Source organism: Alexandromys fortis, unplaced genomic scaffold (assembly GCF_014885135.2).
Source record: "Alexandromys fortis isolate MF-2015 unplaced genomic scaffold, M_Fortis_MF-2015_v1.1 scaffold_81, whole genome shotgun sequence".
NCBI classification, from domain to species: Eukaryota; Metazoa; Chordata; class Mammalia; order Rodentia; family Cricetidae; genus Alexandromys; species Alexandromys fortis.
The window spans coordinates 1,333,221-1,341,930 of record NW_026067960.1 but is presented as its reverse complement, the minus strand read 5'-3'; the positions used below and the strand labels follow the sequence as shown (position 1 = coordinate 1,341,930).

The 8,710-nt window shown below is 43.9% G+C and overlaps 1 protein-coding gene across 1 annotated transcript in view; it reads left to right on the top strand.

Moving 5' to 3' along the window:
- Positions 1 to 1,627: 1,627 nt before the first annotated feature.
- The window catches only part of Znf217 (zinc finger protein 217), a 41,853-nt gene continuing 34,770 nt past the window's right edge, over positions 1,628 to 8,710 (top strand). The window contains exon 1 of the mRNA XM_050152934.1: positions 1,628 to 1,738. The gene's annotated coding sequence lies outside the window, so the exon portion shown is untranslated. The remainder of the gene's footprint in view (positions 1,739 to 8,710) is intronic.

Genomic DNA, 8,710 nt, shown 5'->3' with positions numbered 1-8,710 from the left:
ATATTCTTTTATTCTTTTGAAATTTGGCCTCACTACCTGGCTTTAGCCTGAAACCTGCTATGTAGAAGATCCACTTGCCATTGCCCAGGATTAAAGGCGTGTGCCACCACACCCAACCTAAATGTTCTTGTTTGGAGGCAAGATCTTCCAATATTTCCAAGAGGGCTGGCACTATTAAATCTTTATTCAATCCTCCTTACCAATTGGCGTGTGCCTCCATGCCTGGTTTAAACGTGTGAGTGCTCGTGTGTTTTCTTTTTGAGACATGGCCTTGCCGTGTGGCCTCCTTCTGCCTCTGTCTTCTAAGTGTGAAGATTACTGCTACAAATCATTCTGCCTTATTCACAGCTAAAGCAAACAGAAATCTATCAGAAGGAAAACACACCGTTTGAGGAAGAACAAGGAAATGAGGAAACGCGGCAGCATGAAGGTGCACACTGGTTAGGCAGGGGGATCACAAGCTCCAGACCAGCCTGAGGAAACACCTTGTCTCTAAATGAATCACATACAGAAGGACCACGGAATGCAATATGTCGGGGAATTGGGCTCTACCAATGTACAAACTGATATTTTTCAAAATAGTTTACCAGTTTAAAAAAAGCCTGATATATCTGTCTCCTTTGGGTCAACCTCTATTACTTAAAAAGCTCTGGTCTGGCTGGATCCCAGCACTCTGGCCTTAAAGAAACCGTGTCTTGAAAAACAAAAACAAACAAACAAAACCACACAAAAACTCTGGGCAGGAGTTGTAGTCCTTCCTCGAAAACCTAGTCCTTTTGAGGTTGACTGTAATTCCATTTTAGGGGCTGAAGTAGAAGAATTACCACGAGGTTCCACCAGCTGGGGCTACCAAGTGAGACCTGTTTTTTTTTTTTTTTTTTTTTTGGTATTGTTTTTTTTTTTTTTTTGAAACAAACAAAAAACTACAGAAGGTGAAACACAACGCATAACAAACCCCTCTGAACTCTATCCGAAGTAATTGTGCTGTATTCAAATCCAGTATTTACCAGGAAAAAAATATTCTGTGAAAATATGATTTTTTCCCTTTAATTTACAGTAGTTTTGCCACCTATTTTCCCAATCTGATCAAATATGCCACCTAGGACGGCCACGTAATCTTGCTTGGCAATCTTCCTCAAGGCTTTGTCTTCAGAAGACATCAGAGAGTTGATTCCAGTAACTGGTACTAAAAAGGAAACTTCTGGCCACCAGGCTTAGTATCATTTGCCTATGAATAGCTGAGGAAGCTGTTTTTATTATTTATTATTTTGACCGTGTCTCATGATGTAGCCCTGGCTGGCCAGGAACTCACTTTGTAGACTACACTGGCTTCAGACTCACAGAAATCCCCATGCCTCTGCCTCTGCCTCTGGAGTACTGCGATTCAAGGCGTGCAGCACCAGACCCTGCCAAGACAGCTGTATTTTCAAATTGGTCGAGTAATTATCTATTCCTTACTGTGATCTCCAGATACATGGGGTGTGTCTGAAGTCTTAAAGCTTCTTCTGGTAAGCATGAAGAACAAGAGAATGGTGTGTGACTCAGAATAGAGTAGAACACAATAAATTAAGCCGCGCAGTCTGTTTGAGGCTTTTCCCCATTGTCCCGTATGTGGACCTGTGGTGTGTTGAGCACGCTGTGTGTTGGGCAAAATGGGAACTGCTCTGGCGGAAGTGGACTGCTTCTGATACTGCTAATTAAGGAATGTGGAACCCTTCCTTTCTGAGTCAGCACCGAGGTATGTAGAACTCTGCCCAGCTCTCTGCTTACTGCGTGGAAGTTTAGAGAGAAAACCGGGCTGCTGTTGCCAGCTAACATTTAAGAAGCAGGAAGGAGGCGCAGCATGTGCGTGCCTGCCTGCGTGCGTGTGCCGGTTTAAATGGTTCCTGATCTTTGGAAGGGTTCCCCACGGCAGCTTGCGCTTTTATCATCTGATTGTATTTACAGCATAGTTCTGATGGCACGGCACAGTGCTGTCCCTAGAGAACATCGCATGCACCGGTAACAGGCATCGGGTTTTCAGTCAGTAGGGCTTCCTTACAGGGAAAGCATCTCACCAGGCTAGATTTTTGTTTTGGGCAAAGACATTTTTCCTTTCAAAGGCTGTTCCCGGCAGGTTTATGGGAAATAATTAGAAAACCAGGAAGTAGAGACAAGGTTATTCATATCCCACTATTGAAAAAGAAGACTGTTTAGAGATATTCTGAACAAATCTGAAGTGTATGTGTGTATTTAGAATAGCAAAAATAGTAGAACAGTCCTCGCCAAACCCAACCCAGTTCTACAATTTCAATGTGTTAATCACAAATGTTTCAAATCTCTTATAATTTGGGAAAAGTTTTTTCTTTGTTTTTTTTTTTTAATTTGGCAAAATATTATAAGTTATTTGTAGGCGTATTAAAGAGGTCCACAAGAAAGAAAATTAAAAAAAAAAAGAACAAACAAAAAACAAAAAGACCCACAAGAGCCCAGAATGGAGTGCACAAAGGTTTATTTAATAACGGCTCTTATTTATCATTACAGTTTTCTATAGGTTTCTGTATAAATCTCTAAATAGATATATAGTTATAAATTATTAGAGAATTTTGCACATGATATATTTTACAGATAGTTTGTTGGTATCACATAATAGTTAATCCGTACTAAAAATTTCCATAATAAGAAAGTGTCTTCACTTTTTCTTTGTCTGTCACGTTTTCTGATTTGTCTGAATGGATGTACAGACCCTGGAACACAACTGAGGTCAGAGGACAGATGCTGGGAGTGAGCTTTTTCCCGTTACCTTGTTGGTCGTGGGACTTGAACACAGGGAATTGGACACAGCTTGGCACTCAATGCCTTTACCAACAGAGCCATTTCCCTGGCTTTATCTTTTTTTCTTATTTAGTGGGGGAGGTGTTTTGGGGCAGGATTTTTTTTTTTTATGTAGTCCTGGCTATCCTGGAACTCACTGTGCAGACCAGGCTGGCCTTGAATTCACTGAGGTCCACCTGCCTCTGCCTTCTTAGTGCTGGGATTAAAGGTGTGTCACCACTGCTAGGCTGATTTAAATTTCTTGTTTCCTTATTTTGGTTTTCTCTCTGAGATAGAGAGTCACATTATGCAGCCTCTCTGATGCTCTTGCTTCAGTCTTCTAGTGGCTGGGATTTCAGGCTTGGACCACTGTGTGGCGGAGTTAAACATTTTCATAGGTGCTAATCATCATCATCATCTTCTTCTTCTTTTTGCTTTATAAGAAAACAATTTTTGGGTTTTTTTGTTTGCTTGTTTGTTTTTTTTGAGACTCCGGTCCTGCCTCTGCCTCCCAAATTCTGGTATTAAAAGAGTATGCCACTATGCCTATCTTAATTCATATTATTTATTTATTTATTTATTTATTTATTTATTTTCGAGAGAAGGTTTTCTTGTGTAGCCCCAGCTGTCCTGGAACTTACCTTGTAGGTAGTCCAGGCTGACCTCAAACTCACAGAGATCCACCAGCCTCTGCTTCCCAAGTGCTGGGATTTGTAAAATCCTCCTGGCTTTGATTTGTAAAATTTTATCTATCTATCTATCTATCTATCTATCTATCTATCTATTTTTTTTTTTTTTTTGAGTTAGGGTTTCTCTGTAGCTTTGGGGCCTGTCCCAGAACTAGCTCTTGTAGACCAGGCTGGCCTTGAACTCACAGAGATCCACCAGCCTCTACTTCCTGAGTGCTGGGATGGGTACCATCACCTCCTGCCTTTGATTTGTAAGATTTGTAAAATTTAAAAAGTCTGATTGCATCTCGGATTTTCCATTTGCTATCAAAACCATTTCCCAGTGGGCTATTAAAAATTAAAATTTCAATTAATTAATTAATTTGAGAAAAGGTCTCCAGAAGCTCAAACTGTCTTGATACTTTCTATGTAGCCAAGGATGACCTGAAAGCCCAGATACCCCAAGTACTGGGTTTACATAAAGTTCTGATTTCATCTTTACAGATTATTTCATTTTTATATATGACTGTGCGTATCTCTGTGTGTATGTGCACAGGTGTGCAGGTACCAGTTGAGGCCAGAAAATCGTGGTTAGTCCATGTTGCTAGAATTAATTACAGGCAGGTCGTGAGTAGCTATTGGTGGGTTTTGGGATCTGAACTTTGAACCTCTGCAAACTGCTTAATAAACGAGTCCTTAAATCCAGGATTTGATTTAAAAACGGCTGTGCCTGCCAGTGTGGGATATCTCCTTTGACTTGGGGAAGTCTGTGCGTTCTCTCTTTTCAGCCATTGTTCCTGCATCTTCTCTCCTAAGAACTCTTCCTCCTTGGGGCCTGCGTCCTTCGGCTTCAACCCAGCACAGTTACTGGTGCACCCAGCTGTAGGGACGTCAGTAAGGCCTTTGCCCGCCTCCCGGCTATGTGTCCGAACGGGCTGTACCAATTTACATCTCATTTCCAAAGGCTGAGAGAGGCCCTAGGAAGATGCTCAAAGTCGGAGGTTTTCAGAGTTCCTATAAATCACTGGCTGCGGGAGGCTGGCTTGTGTTGGTCACGTGACCGCGATCTTCGGAAAGTAAACACACATTTTCTTTAGCTATAAAAACATGGGCTTCGAGCACTGCCAAACAACCACAAAGTGACTTAGATTAAAAGGGGAAACCGGAGGACTTGTCGAAAATGTGGTAATGAAACGTTTTCCCCCTGGGCCTGGGAGGGTGGGAGAGCTGGCGCTGTGGTCCACGGGCCACTGCAGTGTGACCAGCGCCCTCTCCATTTACTGGTATTAGTATTATTTTCTTTTTACAGTGAATACTGTTTTTGGCTAGTTCCATATCGCTGGTTCATGAAGCAACACTGCTGAACACTTTTGGCAGCCTCAGGAAGCGGGGGCTCCCTCTCCAGCCCCACTGTGCTGGGCAGTAGAGGATTAAGCCAGAGCCATTTACACAAATTCTACTTTGTTTTCTTGGGGACACACTGTTTTTATTTGTGGACTTCCAATCACGCTGTTTATTCTGTCCTAGCATTCTTGTTTCCTTTAAGGGATATATCGCTGGCTCACCAGTTCTTGCAGGAAACACAGCTCTGTTGGTTTGGAGGTTTATGACTGCACCCCTCCCCCCATCCTTTGAGGAAGAGAAAGAAAACTCTTTAGTGTCGTGTTTATGTGAGGAAGAGCAACGATAAGACCTGAGGGTAGTACTTTGTTAAAAAAGAAGCAGGTTTTCTTTAATTCTTTGACGTTTTTCTACAAATGAATCATTCCTACTTCTCAAAAGCCTGGTATCTGAATTTTAAACTCCCCTTTTCTTAGCCAGGCAGTGGTGGGACACACTTTTAATCCCAGCTCTCTTGAAGTGGATCTGAGTTTGAGGCCAGTCTGGTCTACCGGCTCAACAAAGTTGGTACAAACTATCAGGTGTTTTGACCCTTCTGTGATGTCAAAGTAAGCCTTTCCAGGAAGTACAACTGAAATTCAGTCTCCCTTAAAATATTTTCAAGAAGACACCCTGGCTTGATATACTTTGTAAAAGTTTTTTTCTTTCCAACAATTAAAAAAAGTGTGTGTGTGTTTTTTTTTTTTTTGGTTTGGTTTTTGTTTTTTCCAGACAGGGTTTCTCTGTTTGGCCCTGACTGTCCTAGAATTCTCTTTGTAGACCAGGCTGGCTTCGAACTCACAGAGATCCACCTGCCTCTGCCACCTGAGTGCTGGGATTAAAGGTATTCGCCGCCTCTATCTATCTATCATCTATCTATCTATCTATCTATCTATCTATCTATCTATCTATCTACCTATCTATCTATCATCTATCGGTTTTTGAGACAGGGTTTCTCTGTAGCTTTTGGAGCCTGTCCTGGAACTAGTTCTTGTAGACCAGGCTGGCCTTGAATTTACAGAGACCTCCCTGCCTCTGCCTCCTGAGTGCTGGGATTAAAGGCGTGTGCCACCACCGCCAGGCTTTTTTTTTTTCTTTAAAAAAAAAAAAACAACAAAACTTTTGAAAGAAAAAATTGTCAGAGGGATTGAATCACAAAGTTCTTTGGGTACTGGGAAAGAGGCAGAGATTCGTGGCTTATGTTATTTTGCCGGCCATCACTGCAGGCCCCATCTTGAGAGAATGTGACTCAGTGGTAGAACATTTGGGTTCCCCTTCCCCTACCCCCCAGGACTGCAGAAGCTGAGGTAGCCTCACAAGCCAGTCTCAGTTACAGAGTGACTTGGAGGCCAGCCTGGGCTACATAAGACGCGGCCTTAACCACAGAGCGACCTCTGCCCTCAGTGTTGACCTATTATCCAGTTGTTCCACCAAGAGCACACACAGCCAGGCAGAGCAGCCAAGGCAGGCTTGAGCACCGGAAGTCCATGAGAGAGCTGCTGCGCTCATTTCCGGTTGTCTGCTGCTCATAGGTTCGTGAGGGCCACGCCCTAATCTCGCTTTTAGGGTTGGCTCAAGCCAGGTCCTTGCAGGCTCATTGGTAGCATTTTTTGCTGGCCCGCCCTCCTGAGGGTGTTAAAAGTAAGCTGCTTTCCGCCGCCGGGACCAGGATTTGCCGAGGAGTTTCTTCGTGCTTCCTCCGAGGTGAATTCATTGACGATTTCCCACAGTAAGGTATGTGCTTCGGCCAGTTGCACCTGCCGTGTTCCCTACCGGGCGGTCTAGTTGAGGATTGCCTTTAGAGTCAGCAAATCCAGGCTCAAATCCAACGCTCACCCCTTCTCTCCAGTGAACAAGAACACGTGGCTGTGGGTGTCTGCTCCTTGGTCATTGGTGTTCTGTGTCAGTTTGAATACTTGGCCGCGTCGAACCCAGTGCCGCCCCAGCTCTGTGTTCATTTTGTATTCTAGATGGGCTACACTGTAAGAGGGTTGGCGCTGAACTCATTCTGTAGCCCAGGCAGGCCCTTGAATTTTGTAACCATTTGTCCTCTTGAGTGGCTGGGATTACAGGCACAGAATCAGTGGTCTTTACGGTGGGTTGTTGCCTTATGGAGTGCTTGATGGGCCAAAACCCCAACACAGAGGGTGTCTCCAAGTACTCTTTCAGCTTGTAAAACGGGAGAAACAGAGACAGTGCGACTTAATATCCAGGTGGTGAAGGTGGGCTAGCGAAGCCTTGGTTTGGACCTCAACCTCAGAAATCAAAGTATCAAGGACATACAACGGAGGTGTTCTTATATTCTTACAGGGGTGAGTCCCTGCTTAACCTTGCCTTAGATTGTATTTGATTTGACCCGGAAGACCTATTCAGGAAGTGTTTGCTGATTGTGATGGCCCAAACCCATCATAAATGTTATTGGTGTTTTGATTGGGTCTGAAATACCATATGGCTTCCTTTCTGTCAGAGAACCTTAAATAAGAGAAGTTAGTAATCAGAAAGTTTGCTCATCTTGGATTTCCTATTTTCTTTTCTATACAAGATTATTTATTTGAGACTAGATCTCAAGTAGCCCAGGCTAGCCTTGAACTCCTGATCCTCCTCCCAGCCTTCCTAGTGCTGCTGGGATCATAGGCATTAATAGGATACTTGGTTTCCTTTTTTTCCTTTTTTTTTTTCGTTTTAGACAGAGGGAACATAAACTTTATAAAAGGAGAAGAGAAAAAAAGACTCCCAGAGTCAGAGAGGAGAGAGGTTCTAAGGGTGGATACTTATTTTTGGTTTTTCAAGACAGGGGTTCCCTGTGGCTTTGGAGCCTGACCTGGAACTCATTCTGTAGACCAGGCTGGCCTGGAGTTCACAGAGATCCACTTGCCCTCCATGAACTCTTAATTCTGCCCCCATCTCCCAAGTGCTAGGATTACAGGTGTATGCCAGCATGCCTGGCTCTAAGAAGATTTACATACCTGGGCTACTCAGAATTTATTCTGTAGCCAGGCAAGTGTAAATGTTTTATCCACCTGCTTCAGTCTCAGATGTCTGGGATTTTAAGTGTACCCAAGTCACTCAGTTAACATCGGCTCCGAGTGTGACCTCAGGACATGTTTTCTGGTTTTTCCTTTCTTTTTTCTTTTTTATCCTAAGACAGGGTTTCTCTGTGCCACGACCAGGCTGGCCTCCGATTCACAGAGATCCACCTGCCATTGCCTCCCAGTGCTGGGATTAAAGGTGTGTGCCACCACACCCGGCCCTTTTTATTTCTTTTTTCTTTCCCTTTTTGTTTCTTCTTGTTTCATTGTCCTTGTTGTAAAGGTGGCCTGGAAATTGGACACACCTACTTATGTGTGTGGCGGCAGCAGGTATAGTCTGCCTTACTGTCTGAGGAGACTACTTAATCACTGAGCCAGTTTGTTCCTGTGCCCATACCGTGGCCAGGAGATGCCAGGCAGTTCATTGGTATTGCCTTAGGTCAGTTTTTTAAGTGGTTTCCATGCCAGGCTGATCTTCTTGTTCTTTGAGTGTTTGGTCCTTAAACTTCTGGGGTTCCCACTTCAAACTTTTGCGAAAAGTAAAAGAAAACTCTAGGCATTCAATGTATCCCTGGAGGCCCTCTCCTGATTCCGCCTTCAGACCCTGTCTGCTTGCTTCTGAGCCTTAGGGGCAGGCAGTCTCCAGAGTGCTTCCCCCTGACTGTGAGGACTAACCTAACCCTCTGAACAAAAGGCAGGCCCCTTCCCAGCACTCGGGAGGCAGAGGCAGGCAGATCTCTGTGAGTTCGAGACCAGCCTGGTCTACAAGAGCTAGTTCCAGGACAGGCTCCAAAGCCACAGAGAAACCCTGTCTCGAAAAACCAAAAAAAGAAAAAAAAA